The sequence below is a fragment of the Trichechus manatus genome, unplaced genomic scaffold (assembly GCF_000243295.1).
Source record: "Trichechus manatus latirostris isolate Lorelei unplaced genomic scaffold, TriManLat1.0 scaffold00052, whole genome shotgun sequence".
Lineage (NCBI taxonomy): Eukaryota > Metazoa > Chordata > Mammalia > Sirenia > Trichechidae > Trichechus > Trichechus manatus.
The window spans coordinates 10,425,135-10,452,056 of record NW_004443988.1 but is presented as its reverse complement, the minus strand read 5'-3'; the positions used below and the strand labels follow the sequence as shown (position 1 = coordinate 10,452,056).

Below are 26,922 nucleotides of genomic sequence, written 5' to 3'. Positions count from 1 at the left end.
CAAATCAGAGACACAAGGAAAATATTAGTTCAAAGGACCAAATTAACCAGAGACTCCACCAGCCTAAGCCCAGAAGAACTAGATGGTGCCTGGCTACCACCACTGACCGCTCTGACAGGGATCACAGTAGAGAGTTCTGGACAGAGAGGGAGAAAAATGTAGAACAAAATTCAAATTTACAAAAAAAGACCAGACTTACTGGTCTGACAGAGACTAGAGAAACCCCCAAGACTATGGCCCCTGTATACCCTGCTAACTCAGAATGAAGCCATTCCTGAAGCCCACGCTTTGTTTTGTGTTTGTTTGTTTGTTTGTTTGTTTTCATACTTTGGATGAAGGTTTACTGAGCAAATAAGTTTCTCATTAAACAATTAATACACATACTGTTTTGTGACATTGGTTGCCAACTCCATGACATGTCAACACTCTCCCCTTCTTGGGCTTGGGTTCCCAGCACCAGCTTTTCTGTCTCCTCCTGTCTTCTTGTCCTTGCCCCTGGGCTGGTGTGCCCATTTAGTCTCGTTTGGTTTTATGCCGAAGCCCACTTTTTAGACAAAGATTTGGCAGGCCTAGAAAACAAACAATAACACACAGGAGGAAGGTGCTTCTTAGTTCAATCAAATATACGAGGCCAAAATGGGCAACTGCTGCCCAAAAACAAAAGAAAAAGGCAGGAAGGGACAGGAAAACTGGGTGAATATACACAGGGCTCCCTGGGTGGAAAGACGAGAGTGCTGTCACATTGCAGGGACTGCAGTGGATGTCACAAAAACAATATGTGCATAAATTTTTTAATGAGAAACTAACTTGAGCTGTATAATTTTCACCTAAAGCACAATACAATTTAAAAAAAAAAAAAAAGCAATCGCCAGTCCAGTAAGAAAGACACAAGTGAAATATCAACAACACAAGCTGGTACAGATGTCTTTCCATTAAGGCCCACAGACAGCATGAGGCTGAACTGAGAACACTGTTGGGCAGAGCTAGCTGACAGCCCACTCCTGGTCTGCCTGCTACGTTCCCTACTGCACCGCACTGCCACGATGCTGAAAGCAACACTCGAGAAAAATCAATCCATGAGCAATTGGCTGTGTGAATTCAGTGCAATCCTGGACACAGGAACACAAGCTTGAGGGCTGGTGGTGTTTCGACCATAGGAGGCTTTAGGAGCAACGCCCTGGGCTCCCTTCCCATCACGAGTCCTCTTCTCTCTGAGCTCACGTCTCTCTCCTGCAGCCGAAGTGTCTGGGGACTTTATTATGTGTGACCAGAGCTACACAGCGTGCAAGGGAAGAATTGGGCCCTGAGGGGATAGAAGTTGCCAATCATTTGAATTACTAATACTTGAAAAGATGTTTTAAATCTACAGGATTTGGTAATACTCAGGCTTGACCTAAGATAAGCTGTTAGGGGCATTTCACAACACAAACAAGGTTCATTTCAGATGGCGGGGGCGGAGAGATACAATTCTCCGGGTGCAAAGCCTCACCTTTCCACGGGAACTCAGCCCCTAGACCCAGAAGAGGCTTGAGTTCAATCGCCTCCTGATGGGGCAACAGAGGCCTCAGGCGTGATGTGATGTGACCGCAGTCAAACTGCACATTTCTGCAGAGCCATCCTGTCTCCATGTTGGCGTTTCTGAGCCGCGCCCCCACCCCCCCCCCCCCCCCCCACCCCACGCTTCCTTCTGTCTGTCCAGCGGAGCACTTAGGAACTTCAAACCTCCGCCCTCAGGAACTTCAAACCTCCGCCCTCAGGAACTTCAAACCTCCGCCCTCAGACTAACATCTGCAGCCTTCCTCCAGGGTGAGGAAGAACCCAGGTCCATGCTGAGTCCCCACATGGCTGCCGTGTTTATTTAAGCCAATCAGTTCTGACCAAAGATCCTAGCTTTAATAACCAGTAACGATTTTAACAGGCGATGTGCCGGAGTACTTTAATACGAGAAAATACTGATTTACGGGTATCGCGAGATGTGATTTCCGTCCTGGTTCTAGCACTCGTTTGAAGCACGGTTACGGGACAACGCAGTTTCTTACCTTCTAGGTGGAGATTCCGCCTCCTCTCCCTTTGTGCCCCTCCTCCAGCCCTGGCTCCAGCCCTGCAAAACCAGCAACTCCCATCTCAGGATATCAGCCTGGAATGGGATAGCAGGAAATAATTCGTCCCACCCTGTTTTTCTGCTCTTTGGGCCCGCCGGGACTGGTAAAGAGGAGGATACCCCCTTGTGTTATTAGCTGCTTTTGAGTCAGCTCCCAACTCTGGGTGACCCCATGCACAACAGAAAGAAATGCTGCCCAGTCCTGTACCATCCCCATGATCAGTTATGGATAGGACCACTGTGATCCATGAGAGTTTTCATTAGCTGATTTGCAGACGTAGATTGCCAGGCCTTTCTTCCTAGTTCATCTTAGTCTGGAAGCTCTGCTGAAACCTGTTCATCATCATAGCAACATACAAGCCTCCACTGACAGATGGGTGGTGGCTGCGCATGAGGTGTATAGACTGGGACTATAACTCGAGACTTCTACACAGAAGACCAAAATTCTGTCACTGAGCCACCACTGCCAAAGAGGAGGGTACCCGGTACAAGCACTAACGCACGGAACCCTGAGTTTCACTGTAAGTAGACTGGAGGAGCACATTCCAGCAGGCTGAGCTAGGGATGGTCTCAGGGCATCTGTGGAAAGATGCCACAAGGCATTTGCTTCTGAAAAGAGGTCTGATTGCTTTCCCCAGGCTGTGGTGGGGCTTTAACCTTGGTCGTCCAGGGGCAATGTGGTGAGCCAGGCCAGCACGGGGAAGTCAGAGGCCGATGGCATGCAGCATCTGCAGCCAAAGTCCTCCTCACATCCTGCCTGCATGATAAAGGGGATCAGGAATAAAAAAGGTGATCATTTATTGAAATTGATGCCCTCGAGTGGCAGTGTCACAATGATTTAATTTCAGACTCAGCTTTTTCTCACTTTCAAAGTCATTCATAGTGTCAGCTTCTCCCTTTTCTTCCTTGGTCTAAATCACACACTAATAAATATACAATAAGGGCTTTAATGTCCAGGTGATTTATACTGAAAAGGGAGATCCACTCAATGGCTTTAAAGGTAATTTTTAAAAGTTGAAAACTCACAGCCCAGGCTTGTCAGGGGCATATTTCCCGGCTACCCTGGCACAGCAACAGTCATGCAGCCCAGAGTTCTCTGAGCACAGGGTGGTCCTGGGACTCGGGGTGCTGGCACTCTGGGAGGTAGCCCCACACACCATGTGAGCTCGGGCAAGTCACTGACTCTCTGTGAACCTCGACTTTCTTTTCTGCAAAATGGCAACAACTGTCCCGCCTCAGAGGGTGTTGTGAGGATTAAATTAGAGAACATGCAAAGCAGCTAACAGAGGGCAGGCACTAAGAGTGCTCTCCTCCCCAGGGTGTCTCTAACTGGCCAGGCCTGGCCTCCCTCCAAGCCGCTCAGGGCATGAGGAGCAAGCATGAGGAGGTCTTGGGTTAGGGGCTTCGCATTCCTCATTCTCAGAGTGACCGCCTGTGTTCTCTAAGCTGGATCTCAAAGTACCAGGTCCCCTGTCTGTGCCAAGATGCCTGGATTTGCTATATTCCATCCCTTTGAGTAGTAATATTGAAAGTAACTCTCTAGAGGAACTGGACTTTAAGCCATCAGTATGGTAGGTGTTACAGATTAAACCGTGTCCCCCAAAAATATGTGTTGTAAATCCTAACTCCTGTACTTGTGGATGTAATTCCATTTGGTAATATGGTTTTCTTTGTGACGTTAATGAAGCGATATCGGTGTAGGGAATGTTTTAAACCAATCACCTTTGAGATACAAAACATGAAGACTTGGCCCAGAGCCGTAAGCAGAGATGGGGAAAGATAGATGCCACACCACATGAAGATTGCCAAGGAATCAAAGGACAGAAGCTGAAAAGAGACAAGGACCTTTTCCCAGAGCTGACAGAGAGAGAAAGACTTCCCCTTGAGCCGGCACCCCAAATTTGGACTTCTGACCTCCTAAACTGTGAGAAAATAAATTTCTGTTTGTTAAAGCCACCCACTTGTGGTATTTCTGTTATCGCAGCACTAGATAACTAGGTCTCAAGCTTTGATGGTACAAATCAGAACCACACTTTTATGAGATTCACATGACTGAGTCCCATCTCAAGTGGTTCTAATTTTATGAGTCTTGAGAAGGGGCATGAGCATGACCTTTCAGAAAGGTCCGCAGGGACTGTGGTAAGCATCAAAAATTGAGAATCATGGCAAACACCTTAGCTTGAATTGGTTGATGACATTAGCTGATAACTTTATATAATCATTTAATAAGTACTAAAGACAAAAGTAAACAAGAAAGCTTGGGGAAGTGGGATGGATTTATGTGCAGGGTGCAGAGTCATTTTTCTCCCACTCAGGATACATAGACAGGGTAGACAGGCAGTGACAAGGCAGCCCAACCCTGGCCTAATCCTGCCTGTGCAGCTCCCATGCTGCGGTAGCTGGGTGTGTCCAAGGCCATGTGTGTGACTGTCTCCACTGGTAGATTATTCACTCTCCAAATGGACTGCAGCTTTCAAAGCCATAGGGTGTTGAGAAGAATACAGACTGGACTGAGAGAAGCCAGATCTTTTAGAAGCTGAGGGGGCCTTCATCCCAATCATCCATTCATCCATCTACCCACCCACCCATTCATCCATCCACCTACCACTCATCCATCCATCTACCCACTCATCTATCCCTCTCCACCCATTCATCCATCCATTCTCTTTGTACTTCAGAATGTCATGTCTTGAGTCCCATAGAGGTACCAGATTAACAGCAGAGCCAAGATACTCCTATTTGTTCTCAGAAGAATTTACTATATTGGTGAATATCTACAGAGTGTGTGTTCAGTTTACCAGGTCCATCAACATTCATCAACTCATTTCATCTTCACTCTGAGTCTATGTCATATCTATCATTACCCTCATTTAAAAGATGAGTAAACTGAGTTTCAGGTTCAATGACTTGCCCGAGGTCATCCTGCCAGTTTGTAAGAGAAGACAGATCTTCCGAGTCTTTGTTTTTTTTCTTTTTTTGACTCATACCATTCCCCCAAGAGGAGGGCCTTGAAGTTGAACTCTGGCATCATGCCTGGCTCTAAAACTCTAGGACCTGTTCTTTTTTATGTAATTTATTTTATTTTTTTGTTGTTATTGTTGAGAATATACACAGCAGGACATACACCAATTCAACAAGTTCTATGTGTACAATTCAGTGACATTGATTATATTCTTCAAGTTGTGAAACTATTTTCACCATCCTTTTCTGAATTGTTCCTCACCCATTAACATAAACTCACTGCCCCCTAAGTTTTCTATCTAATCTTTTGAGTTGCTATTGTCAATTTGACCCCATACAGACAGATCTTAAAAGAACACGATACTCAAGGAAGACATTCTTTATTAGTTAAGCTAAACTATTGTTTGGTTTTAAGAAGACTTCAGGGGATATTTTTGGTTTAAGATTTAAATATCCAGCCTTCATGGATCCAGAAGGTCTGGATTCCATGGGAGTTTGAAATTTGGTTCTGCATTTTCTCAGGAGCCTGTTCTTATCCAGTGAGGAAAAGCTCCTCTCAAAAGAGACTCATCCAATATTTGGCCATCTAATATTGGGCCAGAAGACTTAAAAGTAGAGACCTCAGTTTGTACATCTTGTTTGTTGCCTGCAGTGCCTGGCACAGTGCCTGGCACATAGCAGGTGTTCAAAGTTTGAAGAGTGAATACCAGATCAATTTAAGGCAGTTCTATGATGCAACCATTCTTAAGCCTAAGCTCTGGGTCTAAAAATTAAAGCCTAGTCCAAGGTCACAGAAAAGTCTACGATGAAAAGATGAGAAGTATTTTTCCCATCCTCCATGCATGCCCAGGGATAGGTGTATAATCCTCCCCAGGGTTCAGGAAACAGCTGTCAAAGTACACCTCAACTGTGAAGGTTGCCACGAAGTGCAAAGGACAGTTCCTTTCCTGGCAGGTACAACTTGCACTCACGATTGCTTCCATTGACAGGTGGCAAGAAAAATAAATGAAAAGACCATCCATTGGCTCCTGCCAGTTTTGACCTTCGAGACTTGACAGCCGAAGACTTGTAGGGGAGTTCTTTTGAGTTGGTTGCTATCGTTTTCCCACTCTACCCTGGATATTTGATGGATTGAACACTGGGAAGATGAAAGAATTGTGAATACCCGTAGCCCCTCGGCTTGTCAGAATGACATCTTGGCAAATCCCATAATGATAAATACATGTTGTACACAAAGAAGTCAGCCAGCATAGAAACAGTCACTTTTCATCTCAGAAGTGTTATTGAGCTTCGGCATTTCCTGTGAGGAGGGGGATATTAAAAATCAGTGGTAGGATTTAGACAATAGACCGCTGGTGTCAAGGAATTCACTCATTCATTCATTCACACATTCTGTCGGCAAACATTTATTGAGTCGTCCTCTGTCCCAGGCACTGTGCGGACCCTGCTGGCTCACCTGGCCTTCAAGATGCTCACAAGGAGGTTCAGACAACGGGACAATTTTGATGCTGTGGGCAAAGGGCTGTAGTGTGTGCTGTGCATGGGTGCCATGGGGTGCGGAGAAGGGCATGCTAGCATCTGCTGCTGGCTGCCAGGCAAGGTGGCCAGCACAGAAGAGAACTCGAGCTGGCCGTGAAGGGAGAAGGGGAGTTTGTCAGGTGGACAATGAGAGGAAGGTGCCCTGTGCAGAGACAGCAGAGTGCAAAGTAACATGAGAGAGTATGATAAGTGTGGCTGTGTGATCCTTTGTGTTTGTCACCCGGCAGCCCTGTTCCTGCCACAGTCTCTGAATACTCACACTTTCATGTGAGTGCCACCCACTGGCTTGTGTGGCAACAAAACCACCCCACCCCACAAAGGCGGTCTCCAAACAGAAAAGTCTCATCCCTGGGCTCCCCACCCCTCCTCGTGGCAAACTTCTAACATCCAGGCTTCAAAGACCTCACCCCGGGTCCAGGCACTTTCCTCACTTTCTCTTCTCCCTAGTAGCCTCCTCCTCCCTAAGAGGAGTTCCTTTATAACAACGACAACTGCTGGTTCTAGCTCCACAGTCCATGCACCTAACTAGGACCCTGTGGGCCTCCCTATTACCCACTGATGGTTAAAAGTAACTTATTATTCATTTATAATTATTAACTGTCATTCTCATTAATAAATACCTAACTGCATAATATATTCTATATATAATATTTCCCATCCAGTCAAGTTCCTATGGACAACTCATGTACGAACTATTTTTTTTAAATTATACTTTAGATGAAAGTTTACAGAACAAACTAGCTTCTCATTAAACAATTAGTACACATATCATTTTGTGACCTTGGTTGCCAACCCCATGACATGTCAACACTCTCCCCTTCTCAACCTTGGATTCCTCATTACCAGCTTTCCTGTCCCCTCCTGCCTTCTAGTCCTTGCCCCTGGGCTGGTGTGCCCATTTAGTCTCATTTTGTTTTAGGAACCTGTTTAATCTTTGGCTGAAGGGTGAACCTCAGGAGTGACTTCATTTCAGAGCTAAAAGGGTATCCGGGGGCCATATTCTCAGGGTTTCTCCAGTCTCTGTCAGACCAGTAAGTCTGGCCTTTTTTTTTTTTTTCTTTTTTGTGAATTAGAATTTTGTTCTACATTTTTCTCCAGCTTTGTCCAGGACCCTGTATTGTGATCCCTGTTAGGACAGTCCATGGTGGTAGCCAGGCACCATCTAGTTGTGCTGGACTTAGTCTGGTGGAGGCTGTGGTACTTGTGGTCCATTAGTCATTTGTACTAATCTTTCCCTTGTGTCTTTGGTTTTCTTCATTTTTTTTACCCTGGTACAAGTGAATTTCAGAGTTGTCATTGTTGTTTAAAAACATCAAAATAATACAAAGCATCTTCTCTGATCATAACTCTGTGAAACTAAAGATCAATAACAGAAAGAACAAGGAAAAAAATTAAATATATGGAAACTCAATAATATTTTACTTAAAAGCTATTGGGTAAAAGAAGAAATTAAACATAAAATAATTCTTAGAATCAAATGAGAATGAAAACACATCATACCAAAACCTTTGGGAAACAGCAAAAACAGTGCTCAGAGGAGAATTTATAGCAATAAATGCACACATCAAAAAAGAAAGAGCCAAAACCAATAGCTTAACCCTACAACTCGAACAAATAGAAAAGGAGCAGCAAAAGATGTCCATAGTCACCAGAAGAAAGGAAGTAATAAAGATAAGAGCAGAAATAAATGAAATGGAAAACAGAAAACCAACAGAAAGAATCAACAAGACTAGAAGTTGGTTCTTTGAGAGGGTCAATAAAATTGACAAATGACTGGCCAAATTGGCAAAGGAAAAAGAAAATGAGAAGATACAAATAACCAAAATAAGAAATGAGATGGGTGACATTACAACTGAACCAACTGAGATAAAAAGGATCATAACAGAACAGTATGAAAAATTATATTCTAACAAATTTGGAAACCTAGAAGAAATGGACATATTTCTAGAAACACATGCCTTCCTAAACTAATACAAATAGAGGTAGAAAATTTGAACAGACCCATTACAAAAGAATAAATTAAAGATGTCATTAAAAAAAAAAAAAATTCCAACAACAAAAAAAGCCCTGGCCCAGATAGCTTCACTGGAGCGGTGTCATTGTTGTCGATTTTGACTCATAGTGACCCCATGTGACAGAGTAGAACTTCCTCATAGGGTTTTCTAGGCTGTGATCTTTACAGGAGCAAATTGTCAGGTCTTTCTCCCACAGAGCCGCTGAGGGGGTTCGAACTGTCAATCTTTGGTTAGCAGCCAATTGCTTAATGGTTGTACCACCAGGACTGTTTGGATTTCAGAGTCCAAGCTATTTATAAATGTGGAAATACATTCTCACGTTGTGTGGTTACTGTTGGCTCAGACTCCAGGAGTTCCCTTCTGTCCCTCCCCTCCTCACGTTGCAGGAAGAGTGGCTAAGGTGGGTTATTGCTCAGGGATTGCCTTTCACCCCCTTTCCACCATAGAGACCCTTATTATTCATCACTTGTCCCCTCCCCTGACTAACCCTTTTAGGGCTTTATGATGATCCAGTTACTGGCCTGTCTCCCCCACTGGTCTGCACCCCCCAACGCTAGTCGAGGACGAGGACCCAGTATTGGCTTCTAACTGCTGACACATAACAGAAAAGGAAAGAATGAGCCTATGACTGGGGACGAGCTAGGACACTGCAGCCTGAGTAGGAGTGTACCTCCCTTTCTGTATTCCCCTTTATTTATATAATAACAAGGAGGAGGAGGAGGAGGAGCCTGTGGTTCGTACTCTGTGGTGCCAGGCATCATTCTAAGTGCCTTACATGCGTCATCTCACTTAATATGGTGCTCACCACCACCTGATGAGGAAGGCCTTGTTATTATCTCCATCCTACAATGAAGAAGCCAAGGCTCAGTGAAATTAAGTGATTTGCCCAGGGTCACACAGCTAGTAAGGAGCAGCCTGGATTTTAACCCAGGCAGTCTAGCTCCACAGTCCATGCTCCTACTTATGACCCTATGGACTTCCCTATTACCAGCTGATAATTAAGAATAATTTATTTACAATTATTAACTCTTATTCACTTTAATAAATACCCAACTGCATAATATACTGTATACATAATATTTCTCATCTAAAAAGAAAAAAAAAAGGCAACATTCTAAGATCTTGTACCATAAAGATGCACATTTTGGGGAGCAGGCAATCCTGAGATTGGGGCCTGGGAGCATGAAGCCTGGCACTGCAGAAGGCCGTGGAAAGTCCACCCAGGAAGGTGGTCTCAGCTTCCTGTGTCCTGAAGCTCCTAATCCAGATCCCCCGCCTTCAGAGACCACGTCAGTCTGTGGTGACAAGGCAGACACAGGTGACTGAACCACTGTCTTTTTTAATTGTGATGAGAAAAGTGTAGACATCAGGCGCTGAAGGCACATGAGCAAAGAAGCACCGGGACCCACTCTATTAAAGCCCAACTCTGCCTTGCATTCTCGCTGTCTCAAGGTAAACCTCCTTGTTTCAAATTACCCAGGCAGCTTTTAAATTTTCTTTTCTCCCCTTTGTTTTGTTTACAGTACCACATTCACATGTCTAACTAAATTCTGCTTTTATAAGAGAAATGCATTTTCTTATGGTTCAGAGCCTTAGTTAAGAGCTGTATCAACCACGGGATTTCAAATTTAAAAGTCTATGCAAAATCTACACACAGATTTGCTGTGATGTCTGTTCCTGAGAGGATCTTACATCGATAAGCCCAGAAAATGAGTGTTCCCACTGCTTTCAAACTGCTGATAGCTTTGCCTCTGCTAATTGGTGCGTCTTGTGGTGGGAAGAAAGGGGGTGTGGAAGGGGGAATGTAGAGAAGGACAACGTTTTTAACTGAAAGCAGGCTGAGCCCAAGGCATGAGGTCTACCATGGCCAGTGTCCTGGGGATATTTCTTGATACCAGCCACCCAAGGGCACCAGGTCACCTGAGAGTCTGATCCTTCCTACACCCTACAGGACAACTTAGCCCAAATGCTTGGCAAATAATGGGAGTCTAAGGAGAGAGCGGAGCCCTGGTGGCACAGTGGTTAAGAGCTCGGCTGCTACCCAAAAGGTAGTCAGTTCAAATCCACCAGCTGCTCCTTGAAAACCCTATGGGGCAGTTCTACTCTGTCTTATAGGGTTGCTATGAGTCGGAATCGACTCCACCGCAACAGGTAAGGAGACAGCAGGGTCACTAGGTGGCGCAAACAGTTTGCACTGGTCTACTAACCGAAAGGTTGGCAGTTCAAACCCACCAAGCGTGACTGCGGAAGAAAGCCCTGGTGATCTGCTTCTATAAAGATTACTTCCAAGAAAACCCTGTAGAGTAGTTCTGTTCTGTAACACATGGGGTCACTATGAGTCAGAATTGACTCAACGGCAATGGATTGGGGTTTTTTTCGGAAGAGAGGGCTGTGTCCTGTGCTGCTTCCTGCTTCTCGACTCAACCTTTGGGTTCACCTAAAGGAGTGTGAGGGAGAAGCCCAGCCAAAGGACACGTATTGTTAATTCTGTGGAATGTTCCTTGAAGTCCTTGAGTAAAAGTGCTGTTCAGCGCTTGGATGGTGACTCCAGTGTTTCTTCCTGGACATTAGGAAGCCCCTAAAAGAGCAAATTGAAACCCTAATGAGAGAACTGGCAGGAGAGTATTGCAGGTTGTTGACCTGCTTCACACCCTTCAGTGGACCCCAGGATCAGTCTGAGCTCCTTAGCCTGGCATTCCAAGCCTCTGCTCTGGCCACAGCCCTCTTGAGCCTCCTCGAGTGGCTTATACCATTCCCTTGGGCCCACACTTCATTCAAACCAAACTTCTCAACCTTGCCCCAGGTGAAGCAAGCTGATTCAGATCCCCAGGGTTTCCCCAGCTCCCTTCCCCCACCTCCTGAACCACTAAATGCATTCCTTCTCCTTCAAGAAAGAATCTCTCAGCTTTTCTTCCATGAAGCCTTCCCTGAGACCCCGGGGCCGCTCCAAGGAGAGTGGGTTGCACCTCCCTTCACACCCACTTTGTTGCATGTTGGGTCCTCGTCTCTGCTAGAGTGCTGCAGCACTATGCCACATTTACTCCTTCACACGCCTTTGTCACCCACGAGGCTCCCTGAGATGGGCAATATTTAGCCTGCTATCTTCGGTGCCTAGCACAGGGCTTGACTCACACTATAAGTTCAATAAATGTTTATTAAGTGGAAAAATCTCCAAATTATTAATTGAATCAGAAACTCTTTCCTGATTCCTTGGTTTACAATTTTAAGAAAAAAAAAAGGTGTCTAGAAAGCTCTTGACCAAAATTCCATCACTAACCTCCATTACGACTCACTTCTTTCTACCCAACGCCAGATGTAATGGCTGTCTTTGGCTTGTGTCACCTCCATTTGTAGCCTTAACTATCCAGAGCTACTAAGCAAATGCTGGCATACGTTAGCCCTGGAAACAAGATAGTTCCAATGTTCTTCGATTGCCCACTCTGTGCTTCTTTTAGCTTTGCAGATTTTCTGGATAATTTATGGACAAGAAATCAGTTGCTGTCAAGTCAACTCCTACTCATGGTGACCCCATGTGTCTGAGTAGAATTGTGCTCTATAGGGTTTTCAATGGCTGATTTTATCAGAAGTAAATTGCCAGGTCTTTCTTCCAAAGTGCCTCTAGGTGGACTTTTACCTCTAACATTTCAGTTAGTACCCAAGCATGTTAACTGTTTTCACTCCCCAGGAATTCCACATATGTGGTCCTTGCCCTCTTCTGTGTCTCCCTCTCCAATTGCACATCCCCACATGACTGTTACGTATATAAATGTACATTATATAAAATCTCCACATCTTCCACTCACCGCTTCTACTTGGTATTTTCTCCCTCCCTGTAGTTTACTAGTCTTTCCACCCCCCACTTAACCACACTGGCTTCTGTTGAGATTTTTATCTTTTCAGACAAGCTAGGAAGAATTTCAATTGCATTCTCTCCAACAGTTCCTTAAACATGCCCTCCATTATTTTGCTTTTCTCTCCCAGAAGTAAAATTCCTCCCTGACTGTATGAAATCCTAATCATTATTCTATTGGATGTTTGGCTGCAGGCCTTGGAACGACCCCTGTCTGGAGAGCTCCAGCCCTCCTCCTAGTGGCCCGATCACTTTCCCTGGGAGCCTTCTGGCGCCTACTGTGTCATCCTTCCAATAGAACCTGGCGATTTCCATTTCTAAAAATCCTCGCTCGTCTATCAACTTTCTTGATTAACCCTCTGCCACCTTTTCTAACTCAAGGCTCGTCTCTGGGGCTTGGGGAGCTGGTAGGAACAGATTCATTGAAGAATGTGATCGAGGAAATTTGGTGGTGGCAGAGCCAGAGTTCAGATGGAAATAAAAACTCCCGCATCCCACTGCAAGTCCATGGTTCTTGCCCTCTTCTGTGGTCGCCTCTCCAGTTTCACGTTCCCACATGACCGTTTATGCTAAGATGGGGTAAAGGTATGATCTAGCTAGCAAAACTTGAAAAATATTTCAATCATAAATTATTGAGCAGAAAAGAACCTTAAAAGTAATTGAATTCAGCCTCTGTACCTCCACCCCAGGAGTCCCTGGGTGGTGCAAACGGTTAATGTGCTTGGCTGCTAACCAAAATGTTGGAAGTTTGAGTCCACCCAGAGGTACCTTGGAAGAAAGGCTTGGCGATCTACTTCCAAAAAATCAGCCATTAAAGACCCTACAGAGCACAGTTCTACTCTGACACACATGGGGTTGCCATGGATCAGAATTGACTCAGTGACAACTGGCTTACCCCTGCCCCAAACCAATACAAGAGCCTCTTCCAAAGTTCATCTGGCCCCAAATTGCCTGGCTTCAACCAGCAGGGAGTGCACTACCTTTTGAAGCACACCACCCCACTGTGGGGCTGTCTGAGCTCCTGGAAAGAGCTTGCTAATAACCCATTGCCTTTCTAACCTTGGAATGTTATTTAATGTCTCTAAAAAGTTATTTAACTTCTCTGAGCCTCAAGTGTGTCATCCATAAAACAGGAATAGTAATACCTATCTTGTAGTATCCTCGTGAGGATTATTGCTTTTAACAGTAACAGCTAACCTTAACTGATTGTTTACCATCTTCTTAGCACTAAGGCATATGATTGCATTTACTACTGCTGTTTTCCTCTGAAGTAGAACTATGATATACAAGCAACCTAGAATAATTTGAGCACCTAATAAATGTTAGTTCCTTTTCCTATTTCACCATCATCCAATTGATCCTATATCTATCCTCTGGAGTCAAATAGAACAAGCCAACTTCCTCCTACAAGGCAGTTTTCATCCCTTTGAGGAACGTTTCCATGTTTCTTATTAACATTTTACCCCAGGTTAAATAATTTTAGCTTGTTCTATAGCATATTTTTCAGAACCAGGTCTTCAGATGTGATCTTATCAGCAAAGGGGTATCAGTGTTCTTCAGTGACCTGGACGTCTCTGCCCACTGGTGAAGCTTGGCTTGGCTCACTCTTTCCTAGCTGCATCCTGCTGTTTGAACCCCAACCTCCTAAAGTTGACACCATTGGGAACCAGGGAGGCCCCTGGATCGTGCTGCCAAAACCATTTCTTAGAATATTTGCTTCTTTCCTTCCTGATGGAGTCTCAAGTTTCTCTTGTAGGCAAAAAAGGCCTTTCTTGTTTGTTACTGACATTCCCCAAAATGTCTGATTCAAAAAGATATTTAATTCTGGCCCAGCTTCCACATCATCTTGCTTTGTTTGTCATCCCTGTTGTACTGCCAGCTTTGCCCCTTTGTTCCCCTAACTGCCAGAGACATTTTTATACTGAGTAAATTGCATCAGACTCACTGCAAAATGAATCAATTTGGGAAGAGTATGAGCTGCACTGCTGTCTTAAGTGTGCATTAACATTTAGATGCGCAGTTTAAAACTGGTCTGGGGTTAGTGCCAGGCAGACGGGCTCATGACTATTCTGACTCATTCCCTGCTGCCAGGACCCATGGAAGGGAACCCTGGAACCCATCACTTGCCCTGTTTTATTCTCCATCCCTCTAGGGAGGGCTTGAACTAGGTGAACTCCTGTAAGAGCTGGGATTTGGGAACTCAATCAACAAACCAAGTGTGACTTGGTGATCTCAGCGTGAAGCAAACCCAGGTAAAGCAGGAGACAACGGGGGGAGAGACTCTCTTTCTGTCTCATCACACATCATGCACACACACACACGATATCCAGGTTTAAGTACAAATTAGGCAGCCAGAAATCTTTGGAGGTGAAACAAAGCATACACAAAGAAAGAAAAGATGCCAGCCAACCCTCTCTAGTTTTAAAAATCAAACACTGTTCTGGAAACTGTTGAAAAAGAAAAGCTGCCATCCTGATGATTATGTGGCAATTCGATGATTCTTTTATCATCAAGACAGTCAGGTAATATCTCCATTAGTAGCAAGAGGCTTAAATAGGAGAGAGTGACAACACCAGGACAATTGCCTGATTTATGCTTTTTCAATCACCTGAGCTCATGGCCTAAACTAGTAACGAACTCTATTCATCAAAAAATTATTCCATCTGGCTTCCTGGTTTCTGAAGAAATCTGGACGTCCTCACAGAGAATTGTTTAAACGATATAATGTATGTGAAAGTCCTTAGCACAAACCCTCAGGAAAAGCAGTTGAATTTATTCAGCCTATTTGAATTATATGTTCAGAGACATGATGATCCACTCGATAAACAAGAGAAATAAAATACCAGTTGTATAATGCCGTCAAATCCCAGAGTCCCAAGATGTACAACTGTGAGTAACCTCATGGTGGCACCTTCTCCAGGAGCTCTGCCCCAACACCTGTGCGACCCAGGCACCCCTTCTCTCTTTGCCCATAAGGCCCTTCGTAAGTCACAGCCCCAGGCCCACGGGGACTCACCAGCTCTGTGCATTTCTGTCCATCTCTTCCACTAGAGTCTGAACTTCATGAAGGCAAGCTCTGCACTTTTGGCTTCATGTCCCCAAAGTCTAAAACAGTGCCTGGCATGGGATAGATAGTGTTTGCTGACTGAGTAAAATTTCCAAATTAAAACCCAAAAATATTGTCATGCTGATTTCTGAGCTGAAGTAGAAGATGGATGAGAGTAGCTTATATGAGGCAGATCTAAAGCAGTAAGATCATCCCTGACCAGAGATCATAAGACAGTGTGCTAGCCATACTCATTTCCTAAAAACAACAATAGCTTCACTTTTATGACACTATTTGCTGGGCCTTGTTCTAATGCTTCACCTCATTTATCTTCATACTAGCTCTGTGAAGTAACACACTATTATTATCCCCAATTCACAGATGAAGAGGATGAATTTACCCATGGTCCAAGGCTAGTAATGAACAGAGCTGGGATTCCAACCCACAGGGTCTAGCTCCAGAGCCCATGACTACCACACCATATGATATGATCTCTGCAAAAGAGATTATACCAAGCGCGGAGTTGGGGGCAGGGGGGTTACAGAGGAGTTCACAGGTGGGACAGCTTAGCATAGTACCTCAGTAAAAGCAGGTTGAATCTATTCAGTCTTTTTGAATTATATATTCAGAGACATGATGATCCATTAGATAAAAAGAAATAAAATATCAATTGTATAATGCCATCAGATCAGGAAGTCCTGAGATAGACAACTATCAGCAATGTAACAAGTTCCCAGGTGGGAGGATCGCAGGGAACTCTGGTGGGCAGGGGCACAGACCAGGGAGAAGAGACTGTCTCCTCTCCAAGTCCTGCGTGAAACAGCATCTGCACCTGCCTACCCAGGGACGCACCACCCGCTGCAGAGTAGAGACCTAGGCCCCACTAATTCAACAACCATTAGGGTCTGGGAGGGAGGAGCCTATGGCAAGCCTCACGCATGGTACTGATTTGGGAAAAATGAGAGCAGAACCATGGCAGGCTTTCAGTGTGAGCACAAGAGACACATTTCCTGTACAGCCCGTGTCCATGAGGACATGGGTGGGGGGTGGGTCAGGATCTGATCTGCACTACAACCATATCCCCAGCCATGCACTTAGTAGAAGTGTTGTTCAGTTCTATTTATAGACTAAATTGAATAACAAGCCACTAAGAGGGGGGACGTAAGCATAATGTATTATTGGATAAACTGAGGCAAGATGAAAATGAACTAGGTCTGCTGCTTGTGGGAACTGGTTCTGAGCTCAAACCCAGACTCCAGCTCTCTCACTGCTGAGCCCACTCAAATCTCCTCAGCCTGGCTCAGTCAAGCACAAACTGGCCTTCCACGTGACTGTGAATAGGATTCTCAGTGCTCTAGAGGAAAAGTAAAAAAATCTCTTCCCTTTCCAATTGGCTTATGCAAACATCTTCCTCTAACTGAACTTTTCCCCTCTGTGCCTCTTCCACTTTGTGCCTTTAGATGCCTGCACTTAATTGCTTTAAACAGGAAGCTGCTATGATCAGTGCATTCAAAATCACAGCTGCATCTTCTGTGCGGAAACTACTTTACCACACAGTTCTCAAGCTGGTTACAGGTTGGTTCTGATGAGAGAAATGTAGGTCCCACCAGTCTGGCTATAATCGGTAGTGTGCTTATATGATTGGGAAAAGAACGTTATTTATTGATTTCCAGTTTGAAAGGAAAATCAACAAACATGTTGCCCACAACCGTATAGTTCCATTCTGACCCTATGACACTTCCTCCCCACCCCTCACCCCCGTCTTGGTGAGCAGTTACCCCTAGGACTGTCCCCTTTCCCCCTCTCTCCCATGCAGGGTGGCCCTTCTCCTTCTCTTCATTTATTCTTTCAGTAAATACTTATTCCATTAAGTATTCCTTTACTATGTGCAGAAGGTCCCTAGGTGGCGCAAATGATTTGCGTTGGATTCCTAACCTAAAGGTTGGCAGTTCGAACCCATCCATCGGTATTATAGAAGGTTGTCCTGGTGATCTGCTTCTATTAAAATTACAGCAAAGAAAACCCTATGGAGCAGTTCTACTCTGTAGAGCATGGGGTCACCATGAGTCAGAATTGACTTGACAGCAACTAATGACATCTATGTGCAGAAAAATGTGCTAGATGGTGGAAATAAAGCTGGGAACAAACAAACATCTCTTGCCCTCAAGTGGCTTACATTCTAGTGGGGAAACAACTATTAACTTAACTATCTATATAATCATGCAGTTACCATAGTGATATAATCATGCAGTTACCATAGGGATACATGATGGAGGAGTACAGGCTCCTGTGAGCTCTTATAGCAGGGAGCCAACCCAGGATGAGCCACCAAGGAAGCATTCTGCTAGGAAGTGACATTTGAACTGAAGTCTGAAGGAACAATGGGAGTGACGAGTTGCAAGACCGTTTCTGGGAGTGGGAACAGCATATGAAGATCCTGAAGGGAAAGAAATGAGACAATTTAGAGTCAGTCAAGGAAAATGGATGCATCTGGGCCTGGAGAGAAGTGAGAACTGACTGAAGAAAGGATGGAGAGAAAGGAAGGCAGGGAGTGGATCAGGGACGTTCAGGATCATAGCCTTTACCTTAGGAGCCAAGGAAAGCTGACATCTAAGGATGGGACTGTGAGTGAATTGGAGGTAGGACAGGAGTGGGCCCCAGATATACACAGGGGAGAGAGATGGTAATCCCAACCAGAGATAGAGAGACGTGAACGGGTTTGGAGACATGTACAACGTACAATGAACAAAGTGTAATCACGGATTAGATACAGGTGGGAGAGAGAGGAAGGTGTTTTCAACTTGATCAATTGGGTGGATGAAGCCATTCCCTAAAACAGTGAAAAATGAAAGAGGACAAGTAGGAAGGAAAGTAAAAAGCCCAGTTTGGAGATGTTGAGTTTTAGGAACTTGCAAATATCCAAAAGGATATGCAGGATACACAGGTATCCAAGAGAACAGGCACAAGGTTCTGGAGCTCAGTGGAAAGATTGGGGCTAGCGAAAGGAACTTAGGAGTTGTTGGCATATAGATGGGCCTTGGGGCCATGGCAGTGTATTAAAATGCCTAGGAAAATAAATGGATCATAGACCTAAATGTAAAATCTACAACTATAAAATTTCTAGAAGAAAATACATAAAAGAAAATCTCTGCAAACTTTAGTAAGCAAAGATTTTGTAGATAGCACACAAGAGTATAAACTATAAAATGAAATATTGATCAACTAGAATTTATCAAAATTAAAAACTTTTACTCTTCAAAGGGAAACCCTGGCGGTGTAGTGGTTAAGAGCTATCACTGCTAATCAAAAGGTTGGCAGTTTGAATCTACCAGGTGTTCCTTGGAAACCCTATGGGGCAGTTCTACTCTGTCCGATAGGGTCACTGTGAGTCAGAATCATCTTGACAGAAATGATTTTTTTTTTTTTTTTTTTTTTGGTTTACTCTTCAAAGAATTCCATTTTTTAAAAAAATGAAAAGCCATATCACAGAATGGGAGAAAATATTTGCAATCCATATATCTGACAAAGGATTTGTAAAACCCAATTAAGAAATGGGCAAAAGCTATTAGTAGACATTTCACAAAAGAAGATATACAAATTTTGGCCATTAAGCACATGAAAAAATGCTCAACGTTACTTGTCATCAAACAAATTAGAATTGCTAAAATTAAAAAAACTGACCATACGAAATGTTGGCAAAGATGTGAAGGAACTAAAATTCTCATACTACAGGTGGAAATGTAAAATGGTATAACCACTTTGGGAAACAGTTTGGAAGTTTCTTAAAAAGTTAAACATATACCTACCATATAACCTACCATTCTACTCCTATATACAGTATTTACCCAAGAGAATAGAAACATTATGTGCATATAAAGACTTGTACATTGAAGTTCATAGCAGCTTTATTCACAAAAGACCCAGTTGTTCATCAACAGGTAAATGGACACATATATTGTGGTTTATTTATACTACAGAACACTATTCAGCATTGGGGCCCTGGTGGTGTAGTGGTTAAAGAGCTCAGCTGCTAACCAAAAGGTCAGCAATTTTAATCCACCAGCTGCTCCTTGGAAACCCTAGAGGGTAGTTCTACTCTGTCCATTAGGGTCTCTGTGAGTTGGAACCAGCTTGATGGCAATGGGTTTGATTTTTTTTTTTTTTTTGTATCTAGCAATAAGAACAAATGAACTACTGATACATGAAAGAATGTGAATGAATCTCAAAGCCTTTATGCTTAGTGAAAGAAGCCAGGCACAAAAGACCACACAGTGTGTGCTTCCAATTACATATAATTCAAGAAAATGCAAACTAATCTGTCAATCTATAGTGATAGAAAACAGAGCAGTGGTTGCCAGAGTAGGGTGGGATTGACCAAAAAGGGGTAAGAGAACTTTTCAGTGTGGGGTGAGGGGTGATGGAAATGTTCTATATTTTGAATGAGGTTATGTTTCCCTCATTTAACAACTATTAAAACACATCAATTTATCATGTTATCATGATGTCAACTCCTCAATGAATGAATGCCATTTGTTATACATAAATTGTATCTCAATAAATTTGATTTTAAAAAACAGTTTAGGAGAGAATAGAGTGGGAAGACAAGAGTGTAAAGTTGGATGATGAGCCAGAGAAAAAGAGGTCCTGGTAGAGGGGGCTGACCAGTGGACGTGGGCCAGCAAATAGAACTGAGAAGTATTTACACAAGGCAAGGAAGGAGTGGTCAGCAGATTTTGAATACATCTGAGAAGACAAGACAGAGACTGAAAAAGTGCCCCTTAGATAGAGCTTTATGGAAGCCAGAGGTGATATCAATGGCCAACACTTTTGAGCTCCTTTCTAAGTTACAGGAATTAATTACACATTTGAACCTCAAAACCACCTTATGAAGAAAGTACAGTTATCCTTTATTTTACAGATGGAAACCTGAGGCACAGGATGAGTGATGGAACAGAAAATTGGGCGTGGGCAAACTGGCTATAAAATTGATGTTCTTAATTTGTCTTAGACTACCTTTAAATAGTGTATCATGTTTTGAAAGTAGCAATTAGAGATTAGTAGTGGTAGGGCAGCCTGCCTGGATGGTGTAAATGGTTAAGCGCTCAGCTACTAACCAAAAGACTGGAGGTTCAAGCCCACCTAGAGGTGCCTTGAAAGAAAGGCCTGGTGATCTACTTCTGAAAAATCAGCCACTGAAAATCATATGGAGCACAGTTCTACTCTGACACACATGGGTTTATCATGAGTTGTAATCAATTCAACAGCAACTGGTTGGTGGTGTTGCGAACAGTTAAGCCCTCGACTACTAGCTGAAAGGTTGGTAGCTTGAATCTACCCAGAGGCACTTCATGAAAGAAAGGCACAGTGATCTACTTCCAGAAGATCACAGCCATGAAAACTGTATGGAGTGCAGTTCTACTCAAAACACATGGGGTCACCATCAGTTGGAATCAACTGGACATGACTCGACAGCAACTTGTTTAGTGGTGGGGCAGAAGCTAGGTCAGAGAAGTCTGAGTAGTGAATGGGAGACGAGGAGGTGGGTTATGTACATGCAGACAACTGTGTTGAGAGGTTTAAGTATGAAAGGTAGGTGAGAGCTGAGGGATCAAGGTGCACTTATTTGTGCCCCACCTGTCCCTTGGTCTGATTTGTACAGCTCAGCTACAATAGACAAGGTGGAGCTGGAATTCCTGGGCCCAATTCATGAATTGCCTCCCTCATGAAGTCTTCCAAGGAGACTTCAATCCACTCGTGTCCTCTCTTCTCCAACTCTATAAAGCTGTCTAGGCTACAAAATAACACTCTAGTATTCCACCTGATTTGATATTACCTTAAAGTTGCTACATTGTACTCTTCGTTTCCTTAGCCTATCAAAATGCAGCAGTACCTTTGTTTATAAATTGTTTTGTGTGGGTGTTTCTGGTTTCCCCAAAGAGACTGTTCTTTAGCTACCAGTTATTGAATTTTTGCTATAAGCTAAACACTTCACAAATATACATATTGAATATTTGTGACATTCTATGATGTAAATATTATTAACTTCCATCTACAAGGAAGAAAACTAAGGCTCAGAGTAATTAAACAACTTCCCATTGCAGTAGAACCAGGATCTGAACTCAAGCCTTTCTGACCCTAAAGCCTGTTCATAAACACTATAGATATGTCTTCCTTCTGGTCAGGGGCTGTATTTTATGCTTATTTTGTACACCATTGCGACTGTATGGTACTAAGCACATAGCAGATGCTGAACAAATATTGGTTTATTCATTGATTGATTCCCTCACGTAATATTTTTATGCTTTATAATAGCAGCCACCTACCATGGGGGACTCTTCAGGGGCTTTAAGAATGTCAATTAGCAGGTACATGTCATCCTTGCCAGAGCAGGATTAAATTAAATTAAAGGCATCCGGGCTATGTCACTGCTTGGTGGGAGAACAATGAGTCAGCTTCCTTCTTTCTCCTCTCCTTGGCTGCCTTTCCACTTCCCCTGGGACATCTCCCCTATCCCTTCAAAAGAAGCCACAGGAATGCCAGCCAGTTGTGGTCCCTCCCACTGGCCCCCTCAGCCCAGGCTGCCATTACACCTGTGGCCCCACAGGAGCGGTGCATGAAGCCTTGCGTCGTGGCCTTTCCTCTTCTGATCTCAGAGTGCTCAAGTCCCGAGCCTGAGACACAAACTGATCATAGTTGCTAAACGTAAAAAACTACCTTTCAGTTACCTTGCAAATTAACTCCTCTCTCTGGTTCTTTCTCTGTTTTTAAATGTCTCTCCCTGACCCTACCATTTTTCTTTCTGTCTCTCTAGCATCTCAAAAAGTCTGCATTATAATTGCTTACTTAAGTTTCTTAATTGTTGTAAAAGGCATTCTGTTGGAAATAAATTGGAACAAAAGAAGAGAGACATGTTAAGAAAATCTAGACTGCAATTACTTATCCTTGATTTTTACATAATTGATGAATCAGTGTGGGGAGAAGGATTCATTCATGAATGAAAGTTTCCAAGGATTCATGAGGACCCGGAGTGAGATACTTGCCTAGAGGGTAGAAAGGCTCTTTTCATCCAGATTTCAGAGTGTATATTCAGGGACAAGCAGGAGAGTAGGAGGAGACTGTAAGGAGTTGTACAAGCAAGTACAGAAAGCTTTCGCAGACCCAATTAACTCCTAAAACAGCCTTCTCCACGGTTGAAGGAACCCCTGTTCTCCTTAAGCCTTTCTATCTTGACTCCATTTTTTGTTTTAGATAAGCTTCTTTTAACTCATCAGGGAAAACCAGGGATGTGTTGAAGATGCTTCAGTGAGAGACGAAGCTGAAATCAGTAAGGCTGAAAAAGGTCAAAGCAAGATTGTTATTTAAATATCAAATACCTCAAATTTGCTACAAGTTGTTTATAAACACTCACAAAAATCAATGCCCTTTTCTTCTAGAAGCTTTCAACAAACTGCAGCTATGGGCACCATGATCTGTGTGTGGGCATGGGCCACAAGCAAGTCTCTCTTCTTTTTTAGGTTTTTGTTTGTTTTTATTGCAGTTAAATATATATAACAAAATTTGCCATTTTAACCATTTTTAAGTGTACAATTCAGTGGCATTCATTATATTTACAATAATGTGCAACCGTCACCACTATTCATTTCCAAGGCTTTCTCATACCCCAAACAGAAACTTGATACCCATTAAGCAATAAGCCCCCATTCAAGTCTCTTTAAGTAGCATGACTTAGGTCTCCCTCTTACCTTTGTTCACACGTGGGGTACCTGCACACACTACTCATGTTCTATTTTTAATCTTTTTTTTTTTTCCTTTCTGTTGAAGTAAAAATAACTACTGAATTAGAATCACCAAGGGAGGGACACCCAGATGATTCTCACCCCTGGGCAAACTTGGAAACACTACATTAGATGGTCTAAGACAGTGCTTCTCAACTTGCGTTGTGCGTATGAATCACCAGGAGAGCTAGTTAAAAGGCAGATTCAATGGGTCAGGGATGAGGCTGAGAGTCTGCATTTCTAAGGAGCTTCCAGGTGATGCCAATGCTGTTCAGATTCGGGTAGTAAGGGTCCAAAGGGCCCATCTATGCATGCACACACAGATTTTAATGGAGGGTAGAGGCCAACAGCAGTCAGAGATGGAATGAGTGAGCCTTCTGCTCTCCTTATGTGTCTGATGAGTGACGGCAGACGCTCTTTCAAGAAACCAGCAGGACCTTGCAGGGTGGCAGTGGCTCAGTGCATCACTAAATTCTAGATCAGTCCTTGGGCTTTGCAGGACTGGAGCTAATCACACTCCCAAACAGCAAGGTACGCACGGGTTTACTAGCGCGTACTTACTAATTTGTAGTGAGCAATTTCACCTATTCCCCCCCCGCCCCTCCCAACATCAAAGATGTGATGAAATCCACGTGAAATTGTTCACTACAGATTAGAAAGTAAACACAAGTAAGCTTAATGTAAGCCGATGCATACCTTGCTGACTGGTTAATCTGCCCCTACTCCCAAAGGACATACGTAAACCACGAATGTTAATTTTAAATGCCCAATAAAACATGGACTGATTGGAATGAATTCTCTCCTTGGCCAATCAGCACATTCCCTGCCTGCAAGCAAATCCACAGGATTTGCCTGTCATCAGCAGGTGGCCTGGAGAGCAGGCCTTCAGGAGCATCAGCTGAGTGACTTTAGCGGTCTCTCTCCATTGTGGGGACACACCTGCAGCTTGGGTCATAAGTCAGAAATTGCATCAGCTTGGCCAGCTGCTTATGCTCCTTATTCTGAGAAGTGCCTGCTTCTCCTGAAGTGTTTGGATTCAGCTCATCCTTTCACCGCTCAGACACTGAATACCTCTTAACTCCAGGTGTTGTGCTGGCACTGAGGCCACAGAAATGGCCATAAAACTTGGGCCCTGCTCCCCCTGCTGTGGGTCTGGAAGTCATTCTGCTCTTATTTGAAGCGGATTCCTCAGCTATATCCTGGCCGATTGCCCCAGTGTACCACCTGAAACACTCCCAGCTCTTCTCCACCCCCTCCAAGTACTGCTTAACTTCTGAAGCCAAGTCCTACGTTTTCTAGAAAGTCCAATGACATTAGCCCCTGATGAACTCCCCTTGCCTATACCTGAGACCACCCATGTTTTCCCGATGATGAGCGTATCATTCTCTATTCTCTAAATGCCTCATGTTATCCCAACTAAACAACAACAGTTGCCTTGGAGTCAGTTCCAACTCATAGAGACCCCATGTGTGTCAGAGCAGAACTGTGCTCCATAGGATTTCCGATAGCTGATTTTTCAGAAGTAGATCGCCAGGTTTTTCTTCCAAGACACCTCGGGGTGGACGTGAATTCCAACCTTTCAGTTAGTAGCCAAGCATGTTAACAATTTGCACCCCCCAGGGTTGGTTGGTTACCCCAACTAGAGGCCATGCTTTGTGCTCCTTGGTTTTCCCTAGCAGTAAAAGTAGTTGATATTTGTTGCCATTTGTTTGATAGACTAATAAAAGAAAAATCAGGAGGCATGTAAAATCTGAAAAAGGGATCAAATGACCAAAGCTTGATTCCCTGATCTGAGAGTTCTGTACATGGAGGAAAGAAACGGAGTCCTGTTGCCCTCAGACCACTGTCTCCGGCAGAGCCTGCTAGGAGCCTCTGCACGGCAGTCAAATGTCCTTCTGGGGCCACAGTCACTGTGAAAGATCACTGGGTGAGTAGAGTTGCTTCTCCAAGGACTGGCTCTGGGAGGGCTAGCCACACATCTGTAGTAAGCCAGAATCCATTAGTTCCGGGGATAGCTGTGGGAGTCCACGTGGTTTCATTACAGTGTCTGCAGGCACTTACATTACATGACAGCTGAGCTTTCTTCCATGTTTCAGGGCATCCCCATGGTGAATGCCAGCAAACAACCCCAGTGGGCTGCTGCTGGCTGCCAAACCAAACTCATGTTACATTTTTGTTCCCAATTAATCTTCCCCCTTATGAGTTTGAAACATTCTTAACCTGTCATTGTGTTTTCTGTAGGGAACTAGGGCACCCCTTGGCTGCTTTATATTATAGAAAGAGCTCAGCAGTGCAGTGTTGGCTTCTTGGGATGCTGGCCTCTCTGCCATTCCATGAATGCGCTGATGTGTGATGTGGCCACTACCTCTTTGGGTTGTCCATTTTACCCATATGAAGCAATCGCCTGAATCCTTCAGCCACCACAAACTAAGCCTAGCATAGCCAAGTTTCCAGCTCCAATCTCCTTTCAATCTCTTCTACCCAAAGGGGGGTTTCGATCATGTCAGGAGTACCTAACCCAACATAGAGCTTGTCAGGACCTGAAGAGAATTGGGATCTCTGGTGGGGAGGAGGCCTTTAGAAGCCCAACTTCCAGCCAGGGCTTCAATCTGGTTTGTTCCAGTTGGAACCCCTGCTGAGAATTTTCATTTCTAACAAGTTCCCAGGTAATGCTAATGCTGCTAGTTAGGGACCAATTCAGGGAACCACTAGTAGAGCCCCAAGCCCACTGCCTTGGAGTCAATTCCAACTCATAGAGACCCCATAGGGTTTCCAAGGCTGTAAGTCTCTAGGAAAGCAGACTGCCACATCTATCTCCTGGGGAGCCGCTGGTGGTTTTCCACCGCGGACCTTCGGGTTAACAGTTGATTGCTTTAACCACTGCACCACCAGGGCTCCTTATTAGTTGAGCAGTGGTTCTCAAAATTTACTGTACATAAGAATCACCCGGCTCTCTCAGGTCCTCGCTTCCAGGATGACTAAGAAAAGGAGGAACAGCGGTTGTTCCAAAAAGGGCCGCAGCGACATACAGCCTATTCGCCGCATAAAATGAGTCCGCTGCGTGCCCAAAGTCAAGGCCATTAAGAAGTTCGTAATTCGCAACATAGTAGAGGCTGTGTCCCTCAGGGACATTTCCGAAGCAGTGTCTGGACGCATCCGTGCTTCCCAAACTGTATGTAAAACTACATTATTGTGTGAGTTGTGCCCTTCACAGCAAGGTGGTCAGGAACCGTTCTCCTGAAGCTGGGAAGGACAGAACCTCCCACCCCAATTTATACCTGCAGGTGCTGCCCCACGACCTCCACCAAAGCCCATGTAAGGATTTGAATCCTTAAAGACTGAAGAAAAACTAAACTAAAAAAAAATAGAATGGAAATTATACTTTATAGCAAGTTAAGTGTCTTTCCAGATAGGGTGGGGGTTTGGGGTGTGTCTGAGGGGCTCATTGCTTTATGAAGTATTCAAATGTAAAATGGCAGTTTTTGTTTTTAAATATAATTGTAGTAAATATTGATGGAACAAATCATTTGCCAATTCAACACTCTTCACATGTACAATTTAGCGACATTAGTTATGTTTATCCAGTCTTCTGTGATTTCTCCATGGGGTGAAAATGCCCAGGATACCAGAGACAT

General features: G+C 44.0%; 1 protein-coding gene and 1 pseudogene across 1 annotated transcript in view; both read left to right on the top strand.

The window, feature by feature from the left end:
- Positions 1 to 26,922, top strand: part of ALK (ALK receptor tyrosine kinase) — a 1,033,821-nt gene that overhangs the window by 586,425 nt on the left and 420,474 nt on the right. The window lies entirely within an intron of this gene.
- LOC111820811 (40S ribosomal protein S26-like) lies at positions 26,262 to 26,606 on the top strand (annotated as a pseudogene).